Raw genomic sequence first — 20,544 nt, 5'->3', positions numbered from 1 at the left:
TACCACCCACCATGCCTATAGACAACTCTTATCTACCACCCACCATTCCAATAGACAGCTCTCATCTACCACCCACCATGCCTACAGACAGCTCTCATCTACCACCCACCATGCCTATAGACAGCTCATCTACCACCCACCATTCCAATAGACAGCTCTCTTCTACCACCCACCATGCCTATAGACAGCTGTCTTCCACCCACCATGCCTATAGACAGCTCTCATCTACCACCCACCATGCCTATAGACAACTCTTATCTACCACCCACCATTCCAATAGACAGCTCTCATCTACCACCCACCATGCCTACAGACAGCTCTCATCTACCACCCACCATGCCTATAGACAGCTCATCTACCACCCACCATTCCAATAGACAGCTCTCTTCTACCACCCACCATGCCTATAGACAGCTGTCTTCCACCCACCATGCCTATATACATATCTCTTCTCTACCACCCACCATTCCTATAGACAGCTCTCTCAATCCACCCGCATATAGACAGCTCTCCTCTACCACCCACCATGTCTATAGAAACAACTCTTCTACCACCCACCATAACAAGAGACAACTCTCCACACAGGGAGATACAAACACAACAACAGAGCAGCATTTTACAGCACGTCTCAGCATTCCAAGAAGATGTTTTTATGGTGATGATGAGAGCTGTCTATAGGCATGGTTGGTGGTACTGGACAGCTGTCTATTAGCATGGTGGGTGGTAGAGGAGTGTTGTCCATTGGAATGGTGGGTGGTAGAGGAGTGTTGTGAATTGGAATGGTGGGTGGTAGAGGAGTGTTGTCCATTGGAATGGTGGGTGGTAGATGAGTGTTGTCCATTGGAATGGTGGGTGGTAGAGGAGTGTTGTCCATTGGAATGGTGGGTGGTAGATGAGTGTTGTCCATTGGAATGGTGGGTGGTAGTGGAATGTTGTCCATTGGAATGGTGGGTGGTAGTGGAATGTTGTCCATTGGAATGGTGGGTGGTAGTGGAATGTTGTCCATTGGAATGGTGGGTGGTAGTGGAATGTTGTCCATTGGAATGGTGGGTCATCACCATGACTGACCCAGCAGACTTGGACCAGCTCCGCTGCGCCATCTCCTCCCAAGGAGCCACCATTGGTATGCAGGCGGAGTTGCTTCACGGCATGATGGAGTGGTTCCAAGCCACAGCCAATCGCCACGACCAAGCATTGGACATTTTGCAGGAGTAAGTCCGTGGGTTGCCTACTAGGCAGCCTACCACGACGGTAACCTCCCAGCCCCTCTGTAACCCGGCTGGTAGCATTGCCGTCACCCCGGTATCCCGGGACCCCGCATACCTCCCCTGGAACTCTATGATGGAGATTCCAGAACCTGCTGGGCCTTTCTCTCCCAGTGCTCCCTCGTTTACTCGTCCTCCTGGTTTTTGACCTTTGCCTGTCCTGACCCTGTACCCGCCCGCCTCACCTCTCTGCCTGACCCCAAGCCTTCCTGTCATCTTGTACCTTTGCTCCACCTCTGGATTACTGAACTCTGCCTGTCCCTGACCCTGAGTCCGCCTGCCGTCATGTACCTTTGCTCCACCTCTAGATTACTGAACCCTGCCTGTCCCTGACCCTGAGTCCGCCTGCCGTCATGTACCTTTGCTCCACCTCTAGATTACTGAACCCTGCCTGTCCCTGACCCTGAGTCCGCCTGCCGTCATGTACCTTTGCTCCACCTCTAGATTACTGAACCCTGCCTGTCCCTGACCCTGAGTCCGCCTGCCGTCATGTACCTTTGCTCCACCTCTGGATTACTGAACCCTGCCTGTCCCTGACCCTGAGTCCGCCTGCCGTCCTGTACCTTTGCCTTACCCTGGATGATCGACCCCTGCCTGTCCCTGACCCTGAGTCCGCCTGCCGTCATGTACCTTTGCCTTACCCTGGATGATCGACCCCTGCCTGTCCCTGACCCTGAGTCCGCCTGCCGTCCTGTACCGTTGCCTTACCCTGGATTAACGACCCCTGCCTGTCCCTGACCCTGAGTCCGCCTGCCGTCCTGTACCTTTGCCTTACCCTGGATCTTCGACCCCTGCCTGTCCCTAACCCTGAGCCTGCCTGCCATCCTGTACCTTGACCTCTACTCTAGATGTTTGACCCCTGCCTGCCTTGACCTGTCTTTGCCTGCCCCTGTTGCTACAATAAACACTGTTACTTCGACAGTCTGCATCTGGGTCTTACCTTGGTTCCTGAAAGGTGATGAAAACAGAGCAGCATTTTACAGCACGCCTCGGCATTCCAAGATGATGTTTCTATGGTGATGAAAACAGAGCAGCATTTTACAGCACGCCTCGGCATTCCAAGATGATGTTTCTATGGTGATGAAAACAGAGCAGCATTTTACAGCACGCCTCGGCATTCCAAGATGATGTTTCTATGGTGATGAAAACAGAGCAGCATTTTACAGCACGCCTCGGCATTCCAAGATGATGTTTCTATGGTGATTTGTATTTGACAATTGTTCAGCATCATCTTGTCTTGTTTTGGTGTGTGTGTGTCTGTGTGTGTTTGTTCAACGTTAGCTTGTCTGTTTTTCAGTTACGAGCACACTTAGATTGTGTTAGGGGGAGTAAGTAACCACACAAAATAAGCTGTACTCACTTTAGCTCAAGCTATTCTAACAATCTCCAGGGCATTGCATTAGCTAAATTACAGTTTTTATCTTTCAGCTGGAAGCCCACAAATAGCTGACTTAACATAATGGTGTAAATCCAATTTTGTATTGATTGGCAGCCTAGGATTCACAGGGGCCATTTGACAGCCTCTCATCCTATTATGCAGACTGGTTATTTAGCAGGGGTGAGATGAGTCTTGTGTGTGTGCACGTGCGTTCATGAGTGAGTGCATGTGTGTGTGTTGGTTATTTAGTAAGGGGAGATGAGGCATTTGGCTGGGAGTAATTAGCTAAGCCCATGGCTTTGGAAATTTAATTGCAGGTACAGTAGAACCCGTTTCACAATGGGACAACTGGAGCATTACACAGTGTGTGTGTGTGTTTTTGTGGGTGGGTGGGGGGGACTAATGAACTACAGTAGGAACTTGCCTCTCTAAGCACAGACCCAGTGTTAAATCACATACCAAGGCTCGTATTGCCAGTCATTGCAAATGCTTCTCCACACAGCTTCCAGAGTTTCTGAAACACAGTCAAGCAGTGAATTTAAAGCACAGATGAATACACAAAGACCAGGGACGCTTGCCAATGCATTGGCAAGAAGGGCACCTATTGATATATGGGTACAACATTTTTAAAGCAGACATTGAATATCCCTTAGAGCTGAAGTTATTAATTACACTGGATGATGTATCAATACGTCCAATACTTACAAAGATACAGTCGTCCTTTCTAACTCAGTTGTCCGAGAGGAAGCAAACCATTCAAGGATTTCACCATGAGGCCAATGGTGACTTTAAAACAGTTACGGAGTTATAATGGCTGTGATAGGAGCAAACTGAGGATGGATGAACAACAATGTAAACATACTCCACAGTACTAACCTAATTGACTGAGTTAAGAGAAAGAAGCCTGTACAGCATACACATTTTCCAAAAAAGACTTCCTGTTTGCAACAAGGCACTAAAGTAATACTGCAAAGCAATTCACTTTTTGTCCTGAATAACAAGCGTTATATTTGAGACAAATCCAATACAACACATTATTGAGCAGCACCATATTTTCAAGAATAGTGGTGGCTGCATCATGTTATGGGTATGCTTGTCATCTGGGGTAAGAAATGGAATGGAGCTAAACACAGGTCAAATCCTAGAGGAAAACCTGGTTCAGTCTGCTTTCCACCAGAAACTGGGAGATTAATTCACCTTTCAGCAGGACAATAACCTAAAACACAAGGCCAAATCTACACTGGCGTTGCTTACCAAGATGACATTGAATGTTTCTTAGTGGAATAGTCTTGAAAGTCTTTGACAAGTGTCACGTTCTGACCATAGTTCTTTTGTGTTTTCCTTGTTTTAGTGTTGGTCAGGACGTGATCTGGGTGGGCATTCTATGTTGTGTGTCTGGTTTGTCTATTTCTATGTTTGGCCTGATATGGTTCTCAATCAGAGGCAGGTGTTAGTCATTGTCTCTGATTGGGAACTATATTTAGGTAGCCTGTTTTGTGTTGGGTTTGGTGGGTGATTGTTCCTGTCTTTGTGTTTGTTGCACAAGATAGGACTGTTGTTTCGGGTTTTTCATGTTTCTTGTTTTGTAGATTGTTCTATTTTCATCTTTATTAAAGATGGTCAAAAATAACCACGCTGCATTTTGGTCCGCCTCTCTTTCACCAGAAGAAAACCGTTACAACAAGACTTGAAAATAGCTGTATAGCAATGATTAACAAACAACTTGACAGAGCTTGAAGAATTTTTAAATGAATAATGTGCAAACATTGTGCAATCCAGGCAGGGGTGTAACTGTCACTGAGTACAGGGGGGAGGGGTGTAACTGTCACTGAGTACAGGGGGGAGGGGTGTAACTGTCACTGTGGACAGGGGGGAGGGGTGTTACTGTCACTGAGTACAGGGGGGAGGGGTGTAACTGTCACTGAGGACAGGGGGGAGGGGTGTAACTGTCACTGAGGACAGGGGGGAGGGGTGTAACTGTCACGGAGGACAGGGGGGAGGGGGGTCATGTTGATGACATGGGGGAGGGGTGTAACTGCCACTGAGGACAGTGGGGAGGGGTGTAACTGCCACAGAGGACAGGGGGAGGGGTGTAACTGTCACTGAGGACAGGGGGGAGGGGTGTAACTGTCACTGAGGACAGGGGGGAGGGGTGTAACTGTCAATGAGGACAGGGGGGAAGGGTGTAACTGTCACTGAGGACAAGGGGGAAGGGTGTAACTGTCACTGAGGACAGGGGGGAGGGGTGTAACTGTCACTGAGGACAGGGGGGAGGGGTGTAACTGTCACTGAGGACAGGGGGGAAGGGTGTAACTGTCACTGTGGACAGGGGGGAGGGGTGTTACTGTCACTGAGGACAGGGGGAGGGGTGTAACTGTCACTAAGGACAGGGGGAGGGGTGTAACTGTCACTGAGGACAAGGGGGAGGGGGGTCATGTTGAGGACAGGGGTGTAACTGTTACTGAGGACAGGGGGAGGGGGGTCATGTTGAGGACAGGGGTGTAACTGTCGGGTGTGTTAAGGACAGGGGTGTAACTGGCACTGAGGACAGGGGGGAGGGGTGTAACTGTCACTGAGGACAGGGGGGAGGGGTGTAACTGTCACTGAGGACAGGGGGAGGGGTGTAACTGTTACTGAGGACAGGGGGAGGGGGGTCATGTTGAGGACAGGGGTGTAACTGTCACTGATGACAGGGGGTGGGGTGTAACTGTCACTGATGACAGGGGGAGGGGGGTCATGTTGAGGACAGGGGGCAGGGGTGTAACTGTCACTGAGGACAGGGGGGAGGGGGGTCATGTTGAGGACAGGGGGAGGGGGGTCATGTTGAGGACAGGGGGGAGGGGGGTCATGTTGAGGACAGGGGGGAGGGGGGTCATGTTGAGGACAGGGGGGGGGGGGTCATGTTGAGGACAGGGGTGTAACTGTCACTGATGACAGGGGGAGGGGGGTCATGTTGAGGACAGGGGGCAGGGGTGTAACTGTCACTGAGGACAGGGGGAGGGGGGTCATGTTAAGGACAGGGGGAGGGGGGTCATGTTGAGGACAGGGGGGAGGGGGGTCATGTTGAGGACGGGGGGAGGGGGGTCATGTTGAGGACAGGGGGGAGGGGGGTCATGTTGAGGACAGGGGGGAGGGGGGTCATGTTGAGGACAGGGGGGGAGAGGGGTCATGTTGAGGACAGGGGGGAGGGGGGTCATGTTGAGGACAGGGGGAGGGGGGTCATGTTGAGGACAGGGGGGGGGGGGGGGTCATGTTGAGGACAGGGGGGAGGGGGGTCATGTCCGCCACACATTCAGAAATTGCATTTTTTGTTATCTGTCAGATAGCGATATGAGGTGGCTATTATATTATTATCGAACAGATGTTGTTTGTGTGGACATGTTTTGTAGCCTTTGTTTTGCCCCATTTCAGAAGTAAATGAACTTGGCTAGCTTTCGCCAGTTTATGTAGCAACACAACATGACAACAACATGGTAGCAACTCAACATGACACAATTTGGTAGCAACATGACAACAATATGGTAGCATCACAACATGACAACAGCATGGTAGCAACACAACATGACAACAATATGGTAGAAACACAACATGACAACAATATGGTAGCAACACAACATGGTAGCAACACAACATGACAACAACATGGTAGCAACACAACATGGTAACAACACAACATGACAACAACATGGTAGCAACACAACATGGTAGCAACACAACATGACAACATGGTAGAAACACAACATGACAACAACATGGTAGCAACACAACATGACAACAACATGTTAGCAACATAGCATGACAACAATATGGTAGCAACACAACATAACAACAACATGGTAGCAACACAACATGGTAGCAACACAACATGGACGAGGGATTACAAATAAAGAGAGACATCATAATTAGTCATGCAAAAAAAAATACAGTTGAGAGGAATATGTTAGTTAATGTACAGACAAACGATTATGAATATTTTGTGTAATAATGTTATTTTAAGAAAATTGCTATTTAGCAAGCTAGCTGACTAGCTTACATTAGCCAAATAACTAGCTAGCTTAATGGGCGTTGTGACATGAGTATGACATTTTAATTTGGGTTGTTTAATGTTTTTGGGACTCCTGATAAAACCAGCAAACCAGGCTGTCTTCTTGTGAAACAGTGGATGTAAAGAATCTAGCTGGCTAAAGCATTTACTGCAAATTGAATGTACAATTACAGTATGTGAGCTTGTCTTGCTGATATTTGCCATGAAATGCAGCTGAAGGTAGCTAACTATTTTCTTGATTATTGTGCAGTGGAGGATAAAATGCCAGTTTGCCTATGGATGTGTTGTTAGCTATGTAACCGATCTGTGTTTGGACCCTAAGACTTCTTGGTATAAATATTAGTTCAGAGCCTAGCTAAGAACCTTAGCTATCATGGCCGGTAGTATCGACTTCCAAAAAGTTTGAATGGCATCAATGAAGCCTAAGGATTAAGTAGAATATAATTGAACTTTATTGTACCAAGGATGCAAGTCATACATACATGTAGTTATTACCAAGCATGAGATTCCCACATTGAAGTCTGTAAATTCAATATATTCACTGAACATGAAAATAAAGTTCAGTCATATCCAATCCCAGGAGAATCAAACTCCAGTCTTTGAATGATACTGTGTCTGCATGTACAGTTGAAGACGGACATTTACATACACTTAGGTTGGAGACATTAAAACTCATTTTTCAACCATTTCACAAATTTCTTGTTGACAAACTTTAGTTTTGGAAACTCGGTTAGGACATCTAATTTTTCCAAAAATTTATTACAGATAGATTATTTCACTTACAATTCCCTGTATCACATTTCCAGTGGGTCAGAAGTTTACATACAGTAAGTTGACTGTGCCTTTAAACAGCTTGTAAAATTCCAGAAAATGATGTCATGGCTTTAGAAGCTTCTAATAGGCTAATTGGCATCATTTGAGTCAATTGGAGGTGTACCTGTGGATGTAGTTCAAGGCCAACCTTCAAACTCAGTGCCTCTTTGCTTGACATCATGGGAAAATCGAAAGAAATCCGCCAAGACCTCTGAAAAAAATTGTAGACCTCCACAAGTCTGGTTCATCCTTAGGAGCAATTTCCAAATGCCTGAAGGTACCACGTTCATCTGTAAAAACAATAGTATGCAAGTATAAACACCATGGGACCACACAGCCATCATAACTGTAATGGGTGCGTGTGGATGGCAGGGAAGTCAGGCGCAGGAAAAGGAACTTGGTATAAACAGAGTCATTTAATAAGTGCTCATAAAACTCAAAAAACCAAAATATACAAAAAATGATATAAGTGGGTACGAAACCCGTCGCACACCGACACATGACTTGCACATAACATACAACAAAATAATCTCAGACAAGGACATGATGGGAAACAGAGGGTTAAGTACACAACATGTAATTGATGGCAATGGAACCAGGTGTGAAGGAGGACAAGACAAAACAAATGGAAAGTGAAAAATGAATCAGTGATGGCTAGAAGGTTGGTGACGTCGACCGCCGAACACCGCCCGAACAAGGAAAGGGTCCGACCTCGGCGGAAGTCGTGACAGTACCCCTCCCTGACGTGCGGCTCTAGCAGCGCGTCGGCACCGACCTCGGGGACGGTGGAAATCTCGCAGCATAGAAGGACCAACACGTCCTCCACCGGAACCCAGCATCTCTCGTCCAGACAATACCTCTCCCAGTTCACGAGGTACTGAAGGCCCCTCGCCTGACGTCTCGCATCCAGTATTGAACGAACGGAGTACGCCGGGGTCCCCTCGATGTCCAGAGGGGGCGGAGGAACCTCCTGCACCTCAGACTCCTGGAGCGGGCCAGCCACCCCCTGCCTGAGGAGAGACACATGGAACGAGGGGTTAATGAGGTAATCGGGGGGAAGCTGTAACCTGTAAACACCTCGTTCTCTCTCCTCAGGACTTTAAATGGCCCCACAAACCACGGGCCCAGCTTCCGACAGGGCAGGCAGAGGGGCGGGTTTCAGGGGAGAGACAGACCCGGTCTCACTGCGGTGACGGTCGGCGCCAACCTTCTGGCGCTGTACGACGCGCTGAACATGGACATGGGCGGCGTCCCATGTTTCCCCCATGCCCCGGAACCAGTCGTCCACCACAGGAGCCTCGGTCTTACTCTGATGCCAAGGATCCAGAACCGGCTGATACCCCAATACACACTGGAAGGGAGAAAGGTTAGTGGAGGAGTGGCGGAGAGAGATCTGGGCCATCTCTGCCCAGGGTACAAACGCTGCCCACTCCTTCGGCCAGTCCTGGCAATAAGACCTCAGAAACCTATCCACATCCTGGTTAACTCTCTCCACCTGCCAATTACTCTCGGGGTGAAACCCTGAGGTAAGGCTGACTGAGACCCCCAGATGTTCCATGAACGCCCTACAGACCCTCGACGTGAACTGGGGACCCCGATCAGACACTATATCCTCAGGCACCCTGTAGTGCTGGAAGACGTGTGTAACAGGGCCTCCGCAGTCTGTAGAGCCATTGGGAGACCGGGCAAAGGGAGGAGACGACAGGACTTAGAAAAAATGATCCACAATGACCAGGATAGTGGTGTTACCCTGTGAAGGTGGAAGATCAGTCAGGAAATCCACTGACAGGTGCGACCATGGCCGTTGTGGAACGGGTAAGGGTTGTAACTTACCTCTGGGCAGGTGTCTAGAAGCCTTGCACTGGGTGCACACCGAGCAGGAAGTAACATAAACCCTCACGTCCTTAGCTAAAGTGGGCCACCAGTACTTCCCACTAAGACAGTCGGACCAATACCAGGATGACCAGAGGAGAGTGAGGTATGGGTCCAATAGATTAGCTGGACAGCAGACGGAACGTACAGACACCCAGCCGGAGTCGTTTAATAAGTGCTCATAAATCTCCAAAAACCAAAATATACAAAAAATAATATAAGTGGGTACAAAACCCGTCGCACACCGACACATGACTTGCACATAACATACAACAAAACAATCTCCGACAAGGACATGAGGGGAAACAGAGGGTTAAATACACATGTAGGTGATGGGATTGGAAACAGGTGTGAAGGAGGACAAGATCAGTGATGGATAGAAGGTCGGTGACGTTGACCGCCGAACACCGCCGGAACAAGGAGAGGGACCGACTTCGGCGGAAGTCGTGACAATAACGCTCAGGAAGGAGACGTGTTCTGTCTCCTAGAGATTAACTTAATTAGGTGCAAAAGTGCAAATCAATCTCAGAACAACAGCAAAGGACCTTGTGAAGATGCTGGAGGAAACAGGTACAAAAGTATATTTATCCACAGTAAAACGAGTCCTGTATTGACATAACCTGAAATGCCGCTCAGTAAGGAAGAAGCCACTGCTCCAAAACCGCCATAAAAAAGCCAGACTACGGTTTGCTGCACAAGGTGGTACTTCTTGGAGAAATGTCCTCTGGTCTGATTAAACAAAAATAGAACTGTTTAACCATAATGATCTTCGTTACGTTAGAAGGAAAAAGTGGGAGGTTTGCAAGCCAAAGAGCACCATCCCAACCGTGAAGCACAGGGCTGGCAGCATCATGTCATGGGGGTGCTTTGCTGCAGGAGGGACTGGTGCACTTCACAAATAGATGGCTTCATGAGGCAGGAAAATTATCTGGATATATTGAAGACATCGAGACATCTCAAGACATCAGTCAGGAAGTGAAAGCTTGGTCGCAAATGGGTCTTCCAAATGGACAATGACCCCAAGCATACTACCAAAGTTGTGGCAAAAGGGACAATAAAGTTAAGATATTGGAGTGGCCATCACAAAGCCCTGACCTCAATCGTATAGAAAATGTGTGGGCAGAACTGAAAAAGTGTGTGCGAGCAAGGAGACCTACATACCAGACTCAGTTACACCAGCTCTGTCAGGAGGAATGGGCCAATATTCACCCAACTTATTGTGGGAAGCTTGTGGAAGGCTACCCGAAACGTTTGACCCAAGTTAAACAATTTAAAGGCAATGCTACCAAATACTAATTGAGTGTATGTAAACTTCTGACCCACTGGGAATGTGATGAAAGAAATAAAAGCTCAAATAAATCATTCTCTCAAATATTATTCTGACATTTCACATTCTTAAAATAAAGTGGTAATCCTAACTGACCTAAAACAGGGATTTTTTACTAGGATTAAATGTCAGGAATTGCAACAAACTGAGTTTAAATATATTTGGCTAAGGTGTATGTAAACTTCCGACTTCAACTCTATGTATTACACTTCAAAAGTGTTTACCAATCCTGGTCCTTATCCATGATTACATATTATAACTATGCATTAGACTAGAAACATGATTTAACTAGTTAAAGGCTGATTTGTAATTCATATATACAGAAACATAATTTAACATAATTTAACATAATTTAAAAAACATTATACTGCACTTCATATGCATCATGTAAATACTCTAAAACACAATTTTCTTCATCTGCACTGATCTGAGGACCCAGGATAGGTGCAGTATTTCATAAAATGAGAGACTTAATATCAACTAGTAGAGAATGTGAACCGATCCCAGTAGAGAATGTGAACCGATCCCAGTAGAGAATGTGAACCGATCCCAGTAGAGAATGTGAACTGATCCCAGTAGAGAATGTGAACCGATTCCAGTAGAGGATTTTAAAAGATTCCAGTAGAGAATGTGAACCGATCCCAGTAGAGAATGTGAACCGATCCCAGTAGAGAATTTTAAGAGATTCCAGTAGAGAATGTGAACAGATCCCAGTAGAGAATGTGAACCGATCCCAGTAGAGAATGTGAACCTATTCCAGGAGAGAATTTTAACAGATTCCAGTAGAGAATGTGAACCGATCCCAGTAGAGAATGTGAACCGATCCCAGTAGAGAATGTGAACAAATTCCAGTAGAGAATTTTAACAGATTCCAGTAGAGAATGTGAACCATTCCAGTAGAGAATGTGAACTGATTCCAGTAGAGCATGTGGACTGATTCCAGTAGAGAATGTGAACCGATTCCAGTAGAGAATGTGAACTGATTCCAGTAGAGAATGTGAACAGATTCCAGTAGAGAATGTGAACAGATTCCAGTAGAGAATGTGAACAGATTCCAGTAGAGAATGTGAACTGATTCCAGTAGAGAATGTGAACAGATTCCAGTAGAGAATGTGAACAGATTCCAGTAGAGAATGTGAACCGATTCCAGGAGAGAATGTAAACAGATTCCAGTAGAGAATGTGAACCGATCCCAGTAGAGAATGTGAACCGATCTCAGTAGAGAATGTGAACCATTCCAGTAGAGAATGTGAACTGATTCCAGTAGAGAATGTGAACAGATTCCAGTAGAGCATGTGGACTGATTCCAGTAGAGAATGTGAACCGATTCCAGTAGAGAATGTGAACTGATTCCAGTAGAGAATGTGAACAGATTCCAGTAGAGAATGTGAACAGATTCCAGTAGAGAATGTGAACAGATTCCAGTAGAGAATGTGAACAGATTCCAGTAGAGAACGTGAACCGATTAAAGTAGAGAATGTGAACTGATTCCAGTAGAGAATGTGGACTGATTCCAGTAGAGAATGGGATCCGATTCCAGTATAGAATGTGAACAGATTCCAGTAGAGAATGTGAACAGATTCCTGTAGAGAATGTGAACCGATTCCAGTAGAGAATGTGAACAGATTCCAGTAGAGAATGTGAACCGATTCCAGTAGAGAATGTGAACCGATTCCAGTAGAGAATGTGAACCGATTCCAGGAGAGAATGTGAACCAATTCCAGTAGAGAATGTGAACCATTCCAGTAGAGAATGTGGACTGATTCCATTAGAGAATGTGAACAGATTCCAGTAGAGAATGTGAACAGATTCCAGTAGAGAATGTAAAGCGATTCCAGGAGAGAATGTGAACTGATTCCAGTAGAGAATGTGAACCAATTCCAGTAGAGAATGTGAACAGATTCCAGTAGAGAATGTGAACCGATCCCAGTAAAGAATGTGGACTGATTCCAGTAGAGAATGTGAACAGATTCCAGTAGAAAATGTGAACCGATTCCAGTAGAGAATATGAACCGATTCCAGTAGAGAATGTGAACAGATTCCAGTAGAGAATGTGAACCGATTCCAGTAGAGAATGTGAACAGATTCCAGTAGAGAATGTGAACAGATTCCAGTAAAGAATGTGGACTGATTCCAGTAGAGAATGTGGACTGATTCCAGTAGAGAATGTGAATGCTTTACTGAAATAAGTTCATATCATTGTTATAAATAAGTGTTATAAATGCATAATATATTCATTAGAAATATTATATTTGTAATGTTATAAATACAAGACAAATCTGTACTTCGGTGTACTTTTGGTGTGCATTATAAAAACAGAGGAAGAAAGAGGAGGTGGAAGTGAGAGGTGTGAAAAAGAGTGTCAAAGACAGAAAGGGAAAGAGGTAAGAAGAAAGGAGCAGGGAAGACAGCATATGATTAATGAATTACACTGCTACTAAACTTAATATTCTCTCAGTTCATCACAATTACATAATAGTGTCTCTAGCGGGTGTCTCCTAACCAGCTTTGTCGGCCCTAAGGTTATCTTACGAGCGGGTGAGGTGGTGATGATGGGACTGGGGGTTGGCATCCTCTCTCACATCAAAACAAATCTGCAGACGAGAGACAGATGGAGAGAGATAGATAGCATTATTAAGCCTTGTGTTTATTTTTTTCTAACACTGGATCATTAACTCTGGGGACTACTGCATTTCTATCTGTATTTCAACTCAAAGCACCTCTTTTGTACTGCTTCCTGTTGACCCGACCAAGTGACCTTTCACCTCTGATCACACTGTGTCCTCTATGTGTCATCCAGTTCAGATTCGGGAGGGGTTCACCGACACAGCTGATATAACCCTAGAGGATTTAGGGAGAAGGGGGGAGAGGGATGAAGTGAAGGAGAGAGACTGTTATTGAGAAAATAAGGTAGTTAAAGTGACAGTGTTCAACAGGAATCTGTATGTGGCCTCACCTGGTGTCCACACTAAGTGGCTGCAGAGTACTTTATACTGAACAACATGCACAGACACACAAGGACAAACAATATAGTGTAATTATAGAAATAATGAAGTGTCTTACTATTCTCCATAGTTGGTCCTCTTGCCTTTTCTCTGACGGTGGAAGGAGCCACACTTACACACCTGAGCCTGCTTACTACACAACACAATGCATCAATCAGATTGATACAATAGCATATAGGTGTGGGTTATAGGCTGTCTAATTGTTCTACATTATATCAATATGGGTGACTCCTAAAATAGCCTGTTTTTTTTTACAGACATCACACCCTTACTTAAACAGCACCCTCACCCGAGAATTAGAAATCAAAAGGAGAGAAACTGCGAATTGAAAAACTGCAGTTGACATAGTTAAGTAAATGGAAGAATACTCTTATTGCAATGTGGATGGCTCTTAAAATAGTCTTTGGTTGTGCATAGTGTAGTCTATGGTGTTGCCAGGAACAGCACCCTCTTCGAAGAAGTAGGAGGTGAAGATCTCCCGCACGCAGATTGTCTCCCGTTCTGCGTTGTTGGCCCCCATGCTTGAAACATCCTGATGAGCAGCAGACTTCTCCCCTGGTCATCATGTCCATCCTCATGAAGTTATGCAGGACACAGGTATCCCTATTATACACCTGAATTCCCCAATGAGGCAGTCCCAGATGGCCCTCCTGGTCACCCAACTGTGCAGTGCCCTACAAGGCAACTGTAGGAAATTGTTTTGAAGGATTCACCACTTGAAAGGTATTTGTAGGAATATGGAAGATAATGTCATTATTATACTTTTACATCACCAGGTCATGGTGGATTACTAAAGTATAATATCTCATATCAAATCATGATAACATTGGATAGATAGATGCATGTGCACACACATGTGCATGTGTAGCATGTGACAACAGCAGGATCATATCAAGGATAGCATCAATATGAATACATAAAAACCACTTGAAGCTTGATGATGAGTTGATCATTTGAACCAGCTGTACAGTGCTGAGGCAAAAAAATTAATAAAAAATGTGCCCCTCTTTGAGTCCACAGGACCAGGACTGAGAACCATTGTTCTTCATTGGGACCTCTTCATCTGCAGACAGACTTTCATAACTCTGTATTTTCAGGTCAGAAAACATCACAAGAAACAGACTTCATTTGACTCAAATTAGACAGCACTTAATATTATATTACTATGATCTTCTTCCTTACTTGTATGGACTGGAACTACACAGAAGTACCTGCCGTATCCAGAAAAGCCTACTCTCTGCATTCTTTGACAGATGGGGCTGCTATTCTTTCACCCTCCTCCATTGCTTTTAGCTAGCAACCTACAAATAGATTTGGAGTTTGTTTTTTACAAAGATAAATACATCAAGATAGCTACCTAATATGAAGTTAGGGAGATAGGAGATATTTCATTCAGCTAGCTAGCTATACAGTCTGTAAAGTTGGCTAGATACAGTTGAAGTCGGACGTTTAAATACACTTAGGTTGGAGACATTAAAACTCGTTTTTCAACCACTCCACAAATTTCTTGTTAAAACAAACGATAGTTTTGGCAAGTCGGTTATGTCCCAGCTGGCTGAAGGACTGGACCAAGGTGCATCATGGTAAACGTACATTTGAACTTTATTTAAAAATGACGCCGACAAAACGAAGAACAAAAAAACAACCGTGAAGCTTTGGGCTCTGTGCCCTGAACAACTAGAAAGTTAACTTCCCACAAAACAGGTGGGGGAAAAGGGTACCTAAGTATGGTTCTCAATCAGAGACAACGATAGACAGCTGTCCCTGATTGAGAACAATACCAGGCCAAGACATAGAAATACAACACATAGAAAAAAGACATAGAATGTCCACCCTAGTCACACCTTGGCCTAACCAAAATAGAGAATAAAAAGCCTCTCTATGGCCAGGGCGTGACAGTACCCCCCCCCCCAAAGGTGCGGACTCCGGCCGCAAAACCTGACTCTAAAGGGGAGGGTCCGGGTGGGCCTTCTTACGGCGGCGGCTCGGGTGCGGGACGAGGACTCTCGTAGAGGGCGCCACTGGACTGAGAGGCGCCTCTGGCAGCTCCGGACAGGAGGGCGGCTCTGGCAGCATGACTCCCAATCACAGCCGGATGCGATGCAGCCTGGATTTGAAGCAGGTACTGCAGTGACGTCTGTTGTACTGAGATGCAGTATCTTAGACCACTGTGCCACTCGGGAGCCCATCACCACTCGGGAGCCCATTACCACTCGGGAACCCATACAACAGATGTAGACCTTACATTGAAATGCTTAATTTACAAGCCCTTAACCAACAATGCAGTTTAGAGAAAAATAAGTGTTAAGAAAGTATTTACTAAAATACACTGAAGTAAAAAATAAAATAAAAAATAAATACAAATACAAATACAAATTAAAAAGTAATGCAAATAGTCTGGGTAGCAATTTGATTAGCTGTTCAGGAATCTTATGGCTTGGCGGTAGAAGCTGTTAATAATTAGGGCTGCAATCCCGTTAACGGGATGATATGCCAACAGACAGTGAAAGTGCAGGGCGCCAAATTCAAAACAACAGAAATCTCATAATTAAAATTCCTCAAACATACATGTATCTTATACCGTTTTAAAGGTCATCTTGTTGTTAATCCCACCACAGTGTCCGATTTCAAATAGGCTTTAAGACGAAAGCACCACAAACGATTATGTTAGGTCACCACCAAGCCACAGAAAAACACAGCCATTTTTCCAGCCAAAGAGAGGAGTCACAAAAAGCACAAATAGAGATAAAATTAATCACTAACCTTTGATGATCTTTATCAGATGACACTCATAGGACGTCATGTTACACAATACATGTGTGTTTTGTTTGATAAAGTTAACATTTCTATCAAAAAATCTGAGTTTACATTGGTGCGTTACGTTCACTAGTTCCAAAAACATCCAGTGTTTTTGCAGAGAGCCACATCGTTTTACAGAAATACTCATCATAAATGTAGATGATAATACAAGTTATACACATGGAATTACAGATATACCTCTCCTTAATGCAACTGCCGAACGCCGCCGAACAAGGAGAGGAGCCGACTTCGGAGGAAGTCGTGACATTCGGGCTGGAGCGGGATGAAAAAGATAGGTCCAGTGCATATTTCTACTGTGCACCATGATGGCGAAGCCTGTAATGTTATAGCTGTTTATTAATGTGCCAGTGTGAAAAGTAGGGACATTTCTATGGAAACTGACATATCAATAGTGTGACATTGACATACTTACTAGTAAAAAAACGTCATACTTGCACTGTAAAAAAAACATACAAATATAGATGTTCAATTGTTTGGCCGATGGTTTCTTTGTTTGATTCAGGTCTAGTGTGATTGAGGCTAAAGGTACCTTTTGGCCAGCTCTCTCTCTAACGGCTCGTGTACACTAGCACGCAGTAGATTGCTGTGTTCTGCTTCAGCCTAGAGTGGCTGCTCGTGGCCGTGCTAGCAGCATATGGCAACTCAAAGCAGCAGATCAATTGTGCCTGGTTATTAAATGGGTAAATAGTTTAATCCATTCTCCATTTCATGAATTTATTCACAGGTAAATAGTTATATGCTCTAAAGCGCACTGGTGATAAAACTAACTTTTACTGCCCTGTTTCCCACTGCTGGGAGATCATATTCAAGTAAGTAAATATATATATATTTTTAATTAATAAAGGTGAGCTAACTAGCTACAGTGCAACCCTATAAGGTCCAAATCCCTGTCATTCGCATGAAGAAGAGACTGAGATATTGGGGGACGTAGGTCGGGGTGCCTTTGCAAGGATCCGACGTTGAGTGAGTAATCTGCCTCTCCCATCAGTTCTATTAGTCAACATGCAATCATTGGATAACAAAATGGATGAGCTCAGAATAAGACTATCCTACCAACCGGACACTAAAAACTGTAAAATCTTGTGTTTCACCGAGTCGTGGCTGAATGACGACATGGATAACATACAGTTGATGTATCCATTTGATGTATGGATAACAGTTGATGTATGGATAACAGTTGATGTATGGATAACAGTTGATGTATGGATAACAGTTGATGTATGGATAACAGTTGATGTATGGATAACATATAGTTCATGTATCCATTTGTTTTGTCTTGTTCCCTGCACACCTGGTTTTCATTCCCCAATAAATCTACATGTATTTATTCCTCTGTTCCCCATCAGATTGTTTGTGTACCGTGTTTGTTGTTGTCGCTCCAGACTGGTTTGTTGTTTCCGTGGTAATTCACAAAGATGTTTATTGTTAAACAATAAGTCTTGTGACTGTTTTGCGCTTTTTGCACTTTTGCCTGAATAAAGTGTTCTGTTCACAAATCTCTGCTCTCCTACACCTGACTCCGCTCCCAGTACGCACACACGCTCCCAGCACGCACACACGCTCCCAGTACGCACACACGCTCCCAGTACGCACACACGCTCCCAGTACGCACACACGCTCCCAGTACGCACACACGTTCCCAGTACGCACACACGCTCCCAGTACGCACACACGCTCCCAGTACGCACGCACGCTCCCAGTACGCACGCACGCTCCCAGTACGCACGCACGCTCCCAGTACGCACACACGCTCCCAGTACGCATGCACGCTCCCAGTACGCACACACGCTCCCAGTACGCACACACGCTCCCAGTACGCACACACGCTCCCAGTACGCACACACGCTCCCAGTACGCACGCACGCTCCCAGTACGCACACTCCCAGTACGCACGCACGCTCCCAGTACGCACACACGCTCCCAGTACGCACACTCCCAGTACGCACACACGCTCCCAGTACGCACACACGCTCCCAGTACGCATGCACGCACGCTCCCAGTATGCACACACCCAGCACGCACGCTCCCAGTACGCACGCTCCCAGTACGCACACATGCTCCCAGTACGCACACACCCGGTACGCACACACGCTCCCAGTACGCACACACCCAGTACGCACACACTCTCCCAGTACGCACACACCCAGCATGCACGCTCCCAGTACGCACGCACACTCCCAGTACGCACGCTCCCAGCACGCACGCTCCTAGTACGCACACACACTCCCAGTACGCACACACACTCCCAGTACGCACACACACTCCCAGTACGCACACACCTGACACCGAATCTGCCCGACTCCCACCCACTACCACAAGAACTGTTCCCAACCTCAGCCCCACAATTTTATTTTAGAAGTATGTGACGCAACTCACTTACATTGTCTTACTGGCTATATATGTCACTCTGCTAGATGCAGTTTGAAGAGAGGAGAGTTGGAGAAACTTTTTCTTGAGCTATTTTTATAACCTACCTTTTAGGAACATTTTCAGACAGAGAAATATGGGTGATACATTTTTAGGCCTATTTCCAGGCAATGTAGTAAACTATAGGCCAATCATAGGCTTATCTACGAAGTACATTTCCTTGGAAAGATAATTGCGCCGTGCTTCTCCGCCCATGCACAGGATATAGCCGACTCTATTTAATGGAGACCCACCTGATCTCTTATGGCTCCTGAACTGGAAGCAACAAGCAACACTTGTTTTGCAAAGGCCTATAGGGTATAATCTACCCTTTAAGAGGACTATTTGCCGGCAGAGACAAATAAATGGGTGATCAATACTTAGGCTAGGCTACCATAGCAGCCTAACCTATGCTCACCATAGTAGCCTAACCTATGCTCACCATAGTAGCCTAACCTGTGCTCACCATAATAGCCTAACCTATGCTCACCATAGTAGCCTAACCTGTGCTCACCATAGTAGCCTAACCTGTGCTCACCATAGTAGCCTAACCTGTGCTCACCATAGTAGCCTAACCTGTGCTCACCATAGTAGCCTAACCTGTGCTCACCATAGTAGCCTAACCTGTGCTCACCATAGTAGCCTAACCTGTGCTCACCATAGTAGCCTAACCTGTGCTCACCATAGTAGCCTAACCTGTGCTCACCATAGTAGCCTAACCTGTGCTCACCATAGTAGCCTAACCTATGCTCACCATAGTAGCCTAACCTGTGCTCACCATAGTAGCCTAACCTGTGCTCACCATAGTAGCCTAACCTATGCTCACCATAGTAGCCTAACCTGTGCTCACCATAGTAGCCTAACCTGTGCTCACCATAGTAGCCTTACCTGTGCTCACCATAGTAGCCTAACCTGTGCTCACCATAGTAGCCTAACCTGTGCTCACCATAGTAGCCTAACCTGTGCTCACCATAGTAGCCTAACCTGTGCTCACCATAGTAGCCTAACCTGTGCTCACCATAGTAGCCTAACCTGTGCTCACCATAGTAGCCTAACCTGTGCTCACCATAGTAGCCTAACCTGTGCTCACCATAGTAGCCTAACCTGTGCTCACCATAGTAGCCTAACCTGTGTGCACTTTGTTGCCTGTTCCTTTGCAATGATGATTACATTTCTGGTTGCACTTTGACTCATGTTGGTTGAGCCCCTCAACTTCTTTCCATTATCAATATTTATTTACAGACACTGTAGTAAGCTACAGTCTAATCATAGTTGAATTAACTGCTATGTGATAACAATGGTCATTTCAATTATTGACACATTGATTCTATTCTTGGATAATAAATGTACACCAATGTAATTCTTTGTCATGCCTCATTCATTTCTAGGAGGATCAGATGATGACAGGGGTCCAGGCAGGGTCAGGCAGCCAGGAAAGACCAGTCTGTGACAGAGGTGAGGTGAATTGTTGCAGATACAACACTTTAATCTCTCTCTGTAGCAAACACTGGACAAGCCAGATGTTATTTTAAGGCAGACTGACAAACTTCCATTGTTAATTTCCAAACTGTATCAAGGGCTAATAGAGGCTTTTCCCGATGACACACAACATG

Source organism: Oncorhynchus kisutch, linkage group LG19, assembly GCF_002021735.2.
Source record: "Oncorhynchus kisutch isolate 150728-3 linkage group LG19, Okis_V2, whole genome shotgun sequence".
Lineage (NCBI taxonomy): Eukaryota > Metazoa > Chordata > Actinopteri > Salmoniformes > Salmonidae > Oncorhynchus > Oncorhynchus kisutch.
Note: the sequence above shows the minus strand (reverse complement) of the source record.